General features: G+C 41.4%; 1 protein-coding gene and 1 long non-coding RNA gene across 5 annotated transcripts in view; one reads left to right on the plus strand and one right to left on the minus strand.

The window, feature by feature from the left end:
- Nucleotides 1–12,129, plus strand: part of LOC114444837 (NACHT, LRR and PYD domains-containing protein 3-like) — a 383,662-nt gene that overhangs the window by 15,684 nt on the left and 355,849 nt on the right. The window lies entirely within an intron of this gene.
- On the minus strand, nucleotides 3,175–6,683 carry LOC114432401 (uncharacterized). 4 transcript variants are annotated; one of them, XR_003670270.1, is made up of 8 exons: nucleotides 6,393–6,683; nucleotides 6,011–6,314; nucleotides 5,722–5,914; nucleotides 4,865–5,468; nucleotides 4,734–4,785; nucleotides 4,552–4,662; nucleotides 4,232–4,347; nucleotides 3,175–3,197 (listed from the first exon to the last, which is right to left on the minus strand). It is a non-coding gene; the product is annotated as an uncharacterized LOC114432401 (long non-coding RNA). The 4 variants fall into 4 exon arrangements; XR_003670269.1 differs by lacking the exon at nucleotides 3,175–3,197 and having other exon boundaries at nucleotides 3,318–4,347; nucleotides 6,031–6,314; XR_003670268.1 differs by lacking the exon at nucleotides 3,175–3,197 and having other exon boundaries at nucleotides 3,318–4,347; nucleotides 4,870–5,468.

Raw genomic sequence — 12,129 nt, forward strand, 5'->3', positions numbered from 1 at the left:
TTAAGGCCTATGTGAGATGAGACACACAGCACATTATAGAATAAGGACCATCACGCTGATTCTAAGAAAACACTGGACTTACAACTGACTTACAAAAACACGGACCATGTCTGCACATGATGTAAAACACATACACACAAAATCTCCAACTACTGGGAAATAACACAACACACTGACAGTGACAAACTGTTACCTGATCGACAGCTGCTGTGTCTCCTCACAGTGTTTATTGCAAGAGACTAATAAAGCTTGTTCGAGAAAGAAATAGTGTTTGATCTATTGTTTTTCAACACAAACATACCAGCATTGTTACTTACATTTCACACCCAGAGCCTCAACCCCTCCAAGAGCAGCAGTGACAAGACAAACTCCACATACACTTACATACACATATTTAGATATATATTATATAAACCCACAAAAACAGGAATTCAACAAGGTCAGACTACAGTGATCCCTCGTAGACCATTATCAATCCATCAGGACACAGAACACAATGCAACACTGCACACAAACAATCCACGAAACAGTGAGGATCCTGACCCAGGGTGCTCCATTGCTCCACTTTGGTTCAATATGGGCAAGGCTGCAGACATGACAACTGGCCAGAAGACCATCGTTGTGCTGTGTCCGAGCATATCAATGATCAAACAGGCAATATTCAAGCATCAGGCATCATACATCCACAAACACTTGAATGAGGCAGGGGTCACAGCTTCAACCACCACATTCGGGCTTTAACATCTGTCTAGGAACTACAGATGAAAAACAGCCCTTTGGCTAACTCTGGCATATTTACACACGTTAATTATTATGCACTGTTCCTGAAATACATACATCAAACCAAAAAAAGCTGCTTCTAAGCCCGAGCCAACATACAAAGTAAAGTGTGCCTTTCATTCGGGACTCAAGGTCTAAAACTTGACAGAAAAAACGAGACACGTTGAAGCAACCCTCTGGCTGGCTGTGTGAGACTACCAGAGGGTGGACTGGTGGACAACCCGTTGTCCTTGCTGTGAGCATCAACAACATGTGACTTGGAATGAAACTTCCTGGCAATAGAAAGATCATGTCTCACTCCAAGGGAACATTTTTCCAGCTTCACATACAGTACATGGCTGTCTTAACTCCTCTTTCAAACCATCTGTTTTCTCTGTCTAAGAGGTGGACGTTGCTATTGATTGTTGCTCAAATATTAGCAGCTCATGTACTGGCACAGCTTCATGCAGCCATCCTGCAACATGTTGAGGCAAATGCCAATGACCTGCTATTTGTGCAACAATGTCAGGTGGCTGAGTAAAGGAAATGCACTCGTCTTGAGTCAGACCACAACAACTCAGTTGCTGTTCACTCTTTCAAGACGAAGCTGGACCTTTTGAAAGAAAATCTTCAAGGACAGTGTGAGCACTTTCTAAAACTACAAGCCAACTGGAAACTTTGCTCAGAAGTTTCACACTTTCTGCCTTGGGCAACAGCTCATCCTGCTAATCCCTTCCTCGTTGGACAACTTTCACAAGAGGTGATACAGACGTTCAAGTGGACACCTACAGCTTGAACTCATTCATCTGCAAGGAAATGCTGCATTAAGAACGCATTTTGAAGCAACTGACTACTTTCTGGCTACAGACTGTGTCTGAGAGTGTCTAACCAAAGTAGACCACAGTAGTTTCATAATCAAACAGGCCCGATACGTTTATTAAGTTCAAGTTTAACTTTTTTTTTGTTGAGCTCTTTTTGGCACAATGTTCATCTCGAGTGTGACACAATTTAAACCGAATGTCAAATTGGCATATAATTGCTATATGCCTGATCCCAAGCCTCTGTGCATACAAACCATATACACTCCAAACAAAGCTTCATACCATTATCAATGCTATTTTCATGCACAACATGTGCAGTGTCCAATTTACCTGACACTTCTCCACATTGTGGCATTCCTGCGAGGCTACAGTGGCTGAGTACATACAAACTAGCCTACAACACCCATCGCTTCACTTTCACTCAAGAACTACATTACAGATCTATCAATGACTTAACACTCCTCCTCTCCACTTCTATTTCTCCAAAACACATTCAAAAGACACTTTTCCACACTACAACTACAAAAACCCATCACACTCGTCCTTTCTAATGTATGATGTTTACTACATGTATGCTACTTCTCCTTCCCTATCTTTACCCAGCCCAGCTATCTGCAAGAACTGGGTGAACTGGGTCCTGCTCAAGGTTTCTTCATATTAAAAGGGACTTTCTATCTGGGGGTCAGGCTCTGGGTTTCTTTAACACAAGTTTAACTGCAAAACAGGCTGCACAAATCACATTCTACATAATTACATTGATGCCACTACAATTGACTTTTACCTCAATAAAACCAATAATAATGTCAACAACCTTTAACAGAACCCACCTCACACTGAGGAACCCCTCCTGCTGACGGGAAGACAGGACAACTCCAGCTTTCTAACAGGTCCAGACTGCACTTCCACATCGACACGGGCCTGCGGAAAGACACAGGCAGCTTAGTCATCGTACCTATTTTGAATAACATCTTCCACAGGATTCGCAAACCCAGTGTTTGGCTTTGTGTGGCAGGCGATACACTTCTGTATTTCACTGTATTATTGATAAAAACACAACATTTACTTTTGGAGACACCCAATGACATGACTCTTATGTCTGCACGAGCACTGGCAAACATTTTTGTCCACATACAGATTTTATGTGATGATTGTAACTTCATGGCACAACAACATTCACACACTCAAACTGTGTGCGTACAACCTTTAATGACACATTTAAGGTTGTACTCTTTGAAGTAACCTTATAACAATGTTATTCACTCAATTGTAAACAAATACACCATACTGTATGGGACAATTTATTGACTACAACACCAGCACTCTGACATCAGCAAAGGTGAAACCAAGTCACTGTTTTGCAAGTTAAGACCGCCAACTCCAGATCCTCCACTCCCTGTGTAAGACACACAAAAATATAATGCATGCAATCATGTAAACTTCAAATCTGTCTTTATTTATCTAAACACACTAAATTCTTCTAAACTCACAAATATGAGCAAACCATAAAAGTTTCCATCAATCACTTTTATTCAGTCATTTCACAACATGGCATTAGTACAAAAGAAAGGTCACAGGCTGGAACACAGCGAGGCCGGGGGAGTGACGTCACCGGACCATCTGGAAGACAAGAGAAAAACATGTCAGTGACCCAGTGAATCACCAACTCAAACATACGCTGCAGTTAATACACTTCACTTCCAGCCCCACTTACCATTCCTTGTTATCGGCGCCCCAATTGTCCATCACGTCACGCTCCTTTCTGCAAAGGCAAATTCTGGACATGGCTGTATTGACTGAAATGGATCCATTACATAAAGCACACTAACAAGGTTAACATGACAAAGTGTAGCAAAACCTTAAAATACATGTTTATTGACAAAAACACAAGCAGGTTAACTTTTGTCCCCCAGCTCAGATTCTGGTCTTTACTCCACCCCCCACCACCCCGGTGAGGTGGAGTGTGCCATGACACCATTGTTGTTTTGAAATGCCACAAAATTTCCCAGTTATCCACAGCTTTGTTCCGGGTTTGGATGCGTTTGTTGTTGCAACTGTGCATTTTCCATCCTTGTCATTTACTTTAGCAGTCATGCGCTGCTTTGTTTTTGATGTTTGATTTGTCCACAATGTCTCCTTGCTGTCACCGTTTCATATCATATGTTACATTGAGAAATCGTTGGTGACTGTTTGGCGTCACCATTTGGCATTCCTTGCTCCTTTTTTGGTTGTTGTGTACGCTCTCAGTCCCAGTCAAGTCACCCACAGCACACAAAACACACCTCAACCACCACAAAACTAATCGACTAATCCACAAGCTCAACTCCAACCAACAACATGCCAGCATTCTAAGATCTAAGCTACAGCATCCACAACCTTAACCCTACATTGCACAACACAATACCACCCAGACCCTCAGTCAGTCAATAGTCAGGGCACGTTGGTGCACGCCGAATCCATCCGAAACCAAATTCCTGGTGGGATTTCCAACACGGAGAGTCATTTGAAATCCTGCCTGTCGGGGTTCTGGAGACACGGCAAAACACTGTTTGAGTGTTCAGCCAAACCTAAAACAAGTCCTTTGACATTTCACCTACAAAACACCTACAAACCACACGTTAGAACACCTACAGTTTCAAAAGTTTTTACAGTACCTCAACATCTGCAATACACTTTTGGTGCGGTCTGAGATAGAATACTAAACCAGTTGCTGTAGACCACGCTGGCAGGCAGAGGCGAAGATGCGCACATGATTCGGGGTGATCTTCATCTGCAGAGGAGAGGACAGACCATTTTAAGACAGTAATCTTCCTTTTGTTAATTGCCGTTGACAATCTGTGACACGGAGTTCATTGCACCTGGTTGAAAAAACTGCAGTGGCCACCAAATCTTTTACAATTTCTTCAAGGTCTACGGGGGACAAAACGGTCACAAAGCAATATTGTAAGTAAATTGCTCGGGTAGGATGCATTACCATGACTTGCAGACTGAATAACTACACATCCAGGCTTCTAAGGTCACACAGCAATAAGGCACCCGTCTTCACTGGTAGGATGTGAAATTTCAAGGTGACGAATCAGTGGTCCTGTATAGCAAAAAAACTGTGGTAAGGAATAATGTTCACTGAAAGGACGTAAGATAAGTTACAAACCATACCATACTCGCAGGAACTCCCCCTTCCAGGTCACGAATCAGTGGTCCTGTGCAGCTAAAAACATAATAAAACACATTGGTAAGCAAGCATCTTCACTGGAAGGATGTGTTAAAATAACTTGCAAACATGCTACCTTACTCGCAGAAATCCAGCCTTCCAGGTGACGAATCTCTGGTCCTGCAAAGCAAAAAAACCACAGCAGCATGGCAAGTGTCTTCACTGGCAGGATGTATTCAGTTGCAGACATATTACCTCACTTGCAGACATCCAGGTGTCCACTAACCAGATGCCAGCATTCACACACACTAAACAACAACCACACCCTCCTAAACAACTGTCGTCACTAAACACTAATTAAATCTTACCTAATCCTACCTTGACACTCTACTACTATTTTTTTTATATTACTACCAAGCAGCTAAACGCCTTCAAGAAAACTCTAAATGTCCAAACGTTGCTTCAATCTTCTCTACGTATTATGACCTGGATGACTGAGAATCTTCATCAACATATGAACGCAACTATTAAGTTAATTTATCTAATTACACTATGAATAATATAGTTTTTATCACTAAATAATTATACCGCCTGCGTGAGGGAATAAAATATGAGGTGAAAAACAAAAAAAAACATGCCATAGAGAAAGAACAAGAAAACCGATAACCTGACACAGCGGGACATGAAGACGTCTCCTCAGACCACAGGGCAGGGCCTGGCACTGGTGCTGTGATCGTCAGCTGACGACGACAAAATAGACCATTTTTAACACATAATCTGCAATGCAGAGTTAAAACACTGCAAACATGAGGTGAACATGAGTAAAACAAAATGCTGATGGTGCAGATGTAGTTGTAGGCCGCGTAAGTATTCGCAGTTGAGGACAGTGGCAGAAGGACCGGAGAACACGGCCAACATGCCTGACGTTGCCACTGTTCCTCCTCGCAAGTTGCTACTTTTATCTGAGCGCTAATCCTCTGCCAAAGAGCGTACCTTTACCTGCTAGGCAGGGACCTCTAGCTGATCTCTTCACAGCACAGCAGCTGAACAAAAACAGCAGATTCTTTAGGTTAGTGTGTCCTAGTGTGACCATCACCAGGGAAACAGCCAGGAAACATCCACTCCCCTTGTTGAGTTCAACCCACTGCGATGTCTCCCAGAAAGCACCAAGGGAGGCCTTCAAGGCCTGAAGAGGGGGAGGACACAATTTACAACTACATTAGGCTTGAAACAAAAGACAACTTCATGATGACTTAAGTAAATGAAAACAAGCAGACAGTACCTGTAGTAGCTTGGACCCACCTCTGCAGTCTGTGCATTGTTCCTGCAGCTCTGCGCCATGTGCTCTGATTATCACTGCTTTCAGGTGTGTCTCTGGAACTGCTGCATTTCTCCTGTTGACCACTAGATGGCAACGAACATTCTTAGTTTGGAAGCATTGACTTTATACTGATATTAATAAAACATTTGAATGTAACACTTCTTAGTATCAACAGAACAAATAAATACTGCTTCCCTCTTATCTTTATGAAGTCCAGATCATCTGCTGTCATTCACTCTCATTGTGCAAGCACCTGCTATTATAACTAAATAAACAAGATAAAAAACAGTTAAGTCATTGTCTTCTTATTCTTAATGTAAAAACTGAAACAAGCAAACAGCACCTGTTGGCTGCAGCTTCTCAGTCAGCCATGTTTCTCTTCACCACTTTTATACTGCCAATTTCACTTATTCAATGAAGTCCAACTCATCTGCAGTCAAGCTAACAGCACCTGTTGGAGCGCCTCTCTGTGCATGTTGTGCTCCGCCATGTTTGCTTTGAGGCCTTTCTGTGGAGCTAGGCCCATCTCTCTTCTCTTTCAGTGGATGTTTACACCAAAGCTGCCGCTACACCAGTAAATTAGCTGCAGCAGCGGAACTTCCACAGCTGCAGAGTAACACCACTGCATCGCTCTCCTGCTTCAGGTTGCTTTAAAAATGGCGCTGATACACATGCCGCTTATCACTTCCGCTGAGAACGTCTTCTTCTTCTGTTTAATGCCGAGTTACAACCAACGTTTGAGGTGCATTACCGCCACCTACCGTTTTTCTCACCGCTCCTATAAACATAAAAACCTCTTCCTAAACACTGACTGTGTTTTTATATTTTTTAATGTATTTATTTAGGGGCAGCAGTGGCACAGTGGTATAGCAGGGTTTTCCCATAACCAGAAGGTTGGTGGTTCAATCCCAATTCCTCCCTAAAAGTCAATGTTGTGTGTCCTTGGTTGGTTTTGTTTGGCTTCATCGGGGTAAAGTGCATTAATCACACAATTATTTTTTTATAGATATAATCAATATATAAATACAGAGGAATTACTTAAACCCTTTTAGTACCTGCTCAGAGCTGCAGGTGACTTCCTCCTCACAGTCCTTCAGTCTTTCTATTTAAACAACATACATATCAGACCCACACTCAGACAGTACTGAGCCACCTACCGCATCACGCTGCTCTACTTCCCTCTAGTGGTCATATTTTCACATTGCAACTGAGAGGGCAGAACAGCACCCCTCTTTTCTCAAGCCCCATTGGACGTCAGACCTTCACCCATTTCACTTTGACTGTTGAAAAGTGTAAACTGTGACATAAGAATCAGACATTACATATATACATACGTGTTAACATAAATAATAAACCACAGACACGTACCAACAGTCAGCAATAAAGAGCTTTCTCTTTATTATGAAGACATGTATGTGTTACAACTATCATTATTGTCTGTATTATTCACAATGTGTGCAATATAATCACATGATTCACACTGTCTTCAATCAGAAGTCATCATTTAGGTGGAACATAAGAAAACACTCAGCTGGTGCAGCAAGCTCAGCCAGTGGACTCAGGCCGTTGTTCCAGCCCGGTAACGTATTGCGTCACTTCCTGTTTCGACACTGTCCTGTTTGTTTGTTCACTTGGTGTGCGCTGTTGGTAGTGATGGGCAAATGAAGCTTCGTGAAGCAATGAGGCTTTCCAGCCCAATGTGTTGCTCAAAGGTTCATTACTCAAAGCTTCATTCAGTACTCACTAGTGCCATCTGCTGTTGGAGTTAACGGTTGACTGCAACAGGCATTCAGATCTTAGTTTTAACAAACTACCAAAATATAGCTTTATATACTCTATTTTCATAATAAAGATTTTTGTCAAACCCATAAACAAGTCTTTTTATGTCACTTTGTTACCTCTTCAGCCATCAGACTCCTCAACAGCTGACAGGAGTCTGTAATAAATGGACGGTACCCCGCACACACACACTGACTGTTTACATGCTGACAATGTTTACATGCAGTATCAGTAAATTCCATACTTCCATAGTTTATATTTTGTGTACTTACTTGCATCTTTTTGCTTTTCAAATTTCTCACAGGTCCATCCATTAATGTCTGATGAACATGAATCATAACATGAATCTACAGCAGGAACACTGACTCAGTAAAAATGCTGAATGCCTGTTTGTTATCAGCAGCCTCTCTGTTCACTTGATGCCCACAGCCTGCCTCATGACACACAGACCTGTCCATAGCTGCTTCTGGACTGAACATAACTACACATGGTCCATTTTCATTTAAGATGATTTCTTTGATTATTTTAACCTGTTCAGATCCTTTGCAATGGAAATCAATAATATATATTCAGTGTGTGAGTACTTTTACTTTTCATACTTTAAGTACATTTAAAAGTCAGTACTTAAGACTTTTACTTAGATAGGATTGTTGATGTAGCACTTCTACTTTTACTTGAGTATATATTTTGCTGGGTATTTGTACTTTTACTTAAGCACCAAGCTTCAGTACTTCCTCCACCGCTGCTGATGACTGATCACAGGTGTGAACAATCAGCCGGTGACGAGTGGAGCAGGAGCAGCTGCCCATGCTGCAGAGACACAAACAGCAGCAGCACTCTGTGACCCATGTCCACTCTGTGTGTCCTCCAAACAGTCTTCCTCATGTGCCGTCTCTGCTCATGTCTTTATCAGGACAGCAGTCAGGTCCAGCCGTCTGGGGGATTTCTGCTCTCATTTTTTAACTCTGATTTCCTGATAGCAGCACTCACACAGCTCAATGCTGAAGAATCAGATCCTTTCATAAATATGCACTGCAGCTAATACAGCCAGTAAACATTCACCCCTTCACTCACACACACACAAAGAAGGAGAAAAAGACCAACAACAACAACCTGGAAGTACCCAGACCATGACACTCAGTCCATGTTAGACACACAAATGTTCTCTTGCTGCCTCATATATCCATCCACTGACAGTTACCATGGTAACCAGGTCATCAGTGTTATTCAGCTCCCCTGTCAGTGATCAGAATGTTATGATTGATTGGTTCATGTTATCATCTATTATCATATATCATATCATATACATTTTATAATGGACTGTTAATACAGTATGTCAACTCTTCATATTTGCAGTATGTATGTTCCAGCTCATGAGCTCAGCTCTGGTTCAAAGCCTTGGTCCTCCACTCACTGTGATCCTTTGTTGTACCAGGTGTAGTTTTGGTGGCTACACATGTGTTCAGAAACTATTCTGTTGTAGCAGCTGAGCTTTACGCCAATCCACTGTCACCACAAACACCTTCCCTTCTCTTTTCTTCTTCTTCTGTGGTGTTTCTGCCTCCTGTTTCTCTTACAGTCTGTTCATTCCTACAAGCCACAGCCCTCATCTGTGATGCAGGGAGCCAAAGGTGACAGGAACAGGTTACACTTACCAAAATAAAAGTCTGTGTGAAGTACTTTTTTAAATACCTGATATAGTGTAGATTGGTCAAAATCAAACTTCCATAAAATTCTTTCAACAATTTTTTTCTCTTCTCGATTTGTTTACAGTAGTGTTTAGCACTTCCCAGTTTTGTATAATTTGTCTGTGTTCTACAAATTTCTGATGATATACAATTCACAGTAAACCATCTGAGTGGTAGACCTGCAGCTGCCATGATGACTAGAACAACAACGACGACAACAACAACTGCAGCACTGACAGGAACAGTCAGGTTATCAGGCTTCACTGCTGAAAAGATAAAGAGAACAATAGTTTAAGAAGAGTTTATTTATGTTATAATTTAAAGTATTGTAAAACAAAATATAAGATAAATTGACCTCTGTTGGTTCTGATCAGGGTTCCATCCAGTCCAGTGATGATCCTGTCCTCAGCACCCTCAAACTGAAACACACAGTGGTACCTCCTCCAGTCTTCAGCTGATGAAACATTCAGATCAACACTCATCTGGAAGGTTCCATCATGGTTGGGGAGGATCTCTCCATGCTCCACACCTTCATGAATCTCCTCTCCATCTTTGCTCCAGAACATCAGGGCTCTGCCAGGGTAGAAACCTGACTGTCCTGTTGTGTTATTTAATTCACAGCCCATAATGGTCTGAAGGATGTGGACATCTGAAGGCAAAGATTGATCTGTGGATGAGAATAAATGTAATCTGTAAAAACTAACAAAGGATTTCTGTCTGAGTCAGTTTGTTAGATTTCATTATAAACATGTACTGAAACATGATACTGTACCTTCACTCTGGATGTCTTCCTTCAAAGTATTAATCATTGATTTGAAGAGAAGAGGATGTGTCACAAAACACTCCTCCTGGCCTGCCTCTAATAGAGTGTCATTGTTAAATATTTGTTCTGCCCACTCCTGTTTTGTTTCAAATATCTTGTTGGTGCTGTCACAGTAAATCACCTCCACATCCTCAACCTTTAAAACAAACATGTACTCTGACACATTCTGGAGTCCAGAGGATGAAGTCATGTAAATCTTCAGTGTATGTTTCACTGCAGGAGAAACATGGATGATGTCAGTGAATAAATAAATACAAATATGATCATAAATATGATGCATTCAGTGTTCTCATGAACTTGTGGAGCAGAAATAAAGATGATAAAGAATGTGTTCTTACCTGCTGATGAAATGTGACAGAAGAGAAACTACAAGAAGAACAAACACATCTGATTCTTCATGGTTAAACAGATGTCTGACAGCTGATGTATGTGTGAACCTGCTGAACAGATAAACATCTGAAGAAATATTCATGAACCTACATGAGCTTTTAAAGACTTATTGTTCCAGCATGGTGCAGACAAGATCATAGCAACAATCAAGAAATAATGTGTGATTATTTTTATTTACTTGACAGAGATGTTTGTCATTAATCACAAAACTGTGAGATTTTGTCTACAAACTCAGTGATTCTGGACACAAAAGGTGTGTTACAGTTATGAGGACAGAACAAGGGGTAAAATAAGTACAGGTGGAGCAGGTTTCATTTTTTTGTTGGTGGTCACTGCACCAGGCCACCAGTGCTCTGACCTGCTCCCTGTATGGTCCCTCATCATCATTATTGATCAATCCAACAATAGTTGTATCAGCCGCAAATATGATGAGTGTGGAGCCATGGGTGGTGACACAGGTGTTCAAGACTGGACTCAGAACACAGCCCTGAGGAAGACCAGTATTGAGGACGGTGGTGGAGGGTGTGGAGGTGCCCATCCTGACATGCTGGGGTCTGTTAATCCGGAAGTCCTTGATCCACAGAGAGTGGCTCCAAGTTGCAGTGTCTGCAGTTTGTTGATTGGCCAGTGTTAATGCAGAGCCGTCTGTAGCTTCTTGAAGCCAGAATGAAATTTGAACATCTCTAAATAACATCCTCTTTAATATAATGGTCAGTGTGCTCAGTCAGTGTGGTCTGAGCTTCACCTGCACATTTTACAGCCACTGTTTCCTGTGACACAAGCAAGCAGTGTTATCTGATCATAGATTGTTTATTCTGAATTTGTCAGCATGCTATGTTAAGATGGATTTCTATTGACAGTGTCAATGTGTTCACTGCAGAGGCTGCAGGATTGGATCTATCAGAACTGATCAGTTACTGTCCACTAGAGGGCAGAATTTCAGCATGTTTAATGTCACATCTGTTGGAGGAGTGAAGTGTGCACTAAATGAAGGGATGCCACTCATTTATTTACATGTAGTGATGGGAGTGTTTTTTAAGTTACAGAATAAGAGAATTTAAATGTTATTTTATCATAAACTGTCAGAACACACAAACAGACTGAAACCTTGTTTATAATATTAACATGTTGCTAAAAGTGTATCTTCACATTTAGTTTAATGTGTATGTTTACTAGAGAAAAACATTTTTATAGACAAACAGTCTGATACACAGTGTCATGGAACAGGAGTAAAAATAAAAACTGGTTGTGCAGCTTCTATTTTAAGAAAAGGAAAACTGTGAGTCTGATGAGGAAGAAGTTGATGAACTGAGACATGTTTCATGTGTCAGGTTTCATGTTTTGATAAGTAGTACTTCCATTTTAAGGTGCACAAAACATGGACTCCCCGGAGCAACACC

The sequence above is a fragment of the Parambassis ranga genome, chromosome 2, assembly GCF_900634625.1.
Source record: "Parambassis ranga chromosome 2, fParRan2.1, whole genome shotgun sequence".
Taxonomy (NCBI): domain Eukaryota; kingdom Metazoa; phylum Chordata; class Actinopteri; family Ambassidae; genus Parambassis; species Parambassis ranga.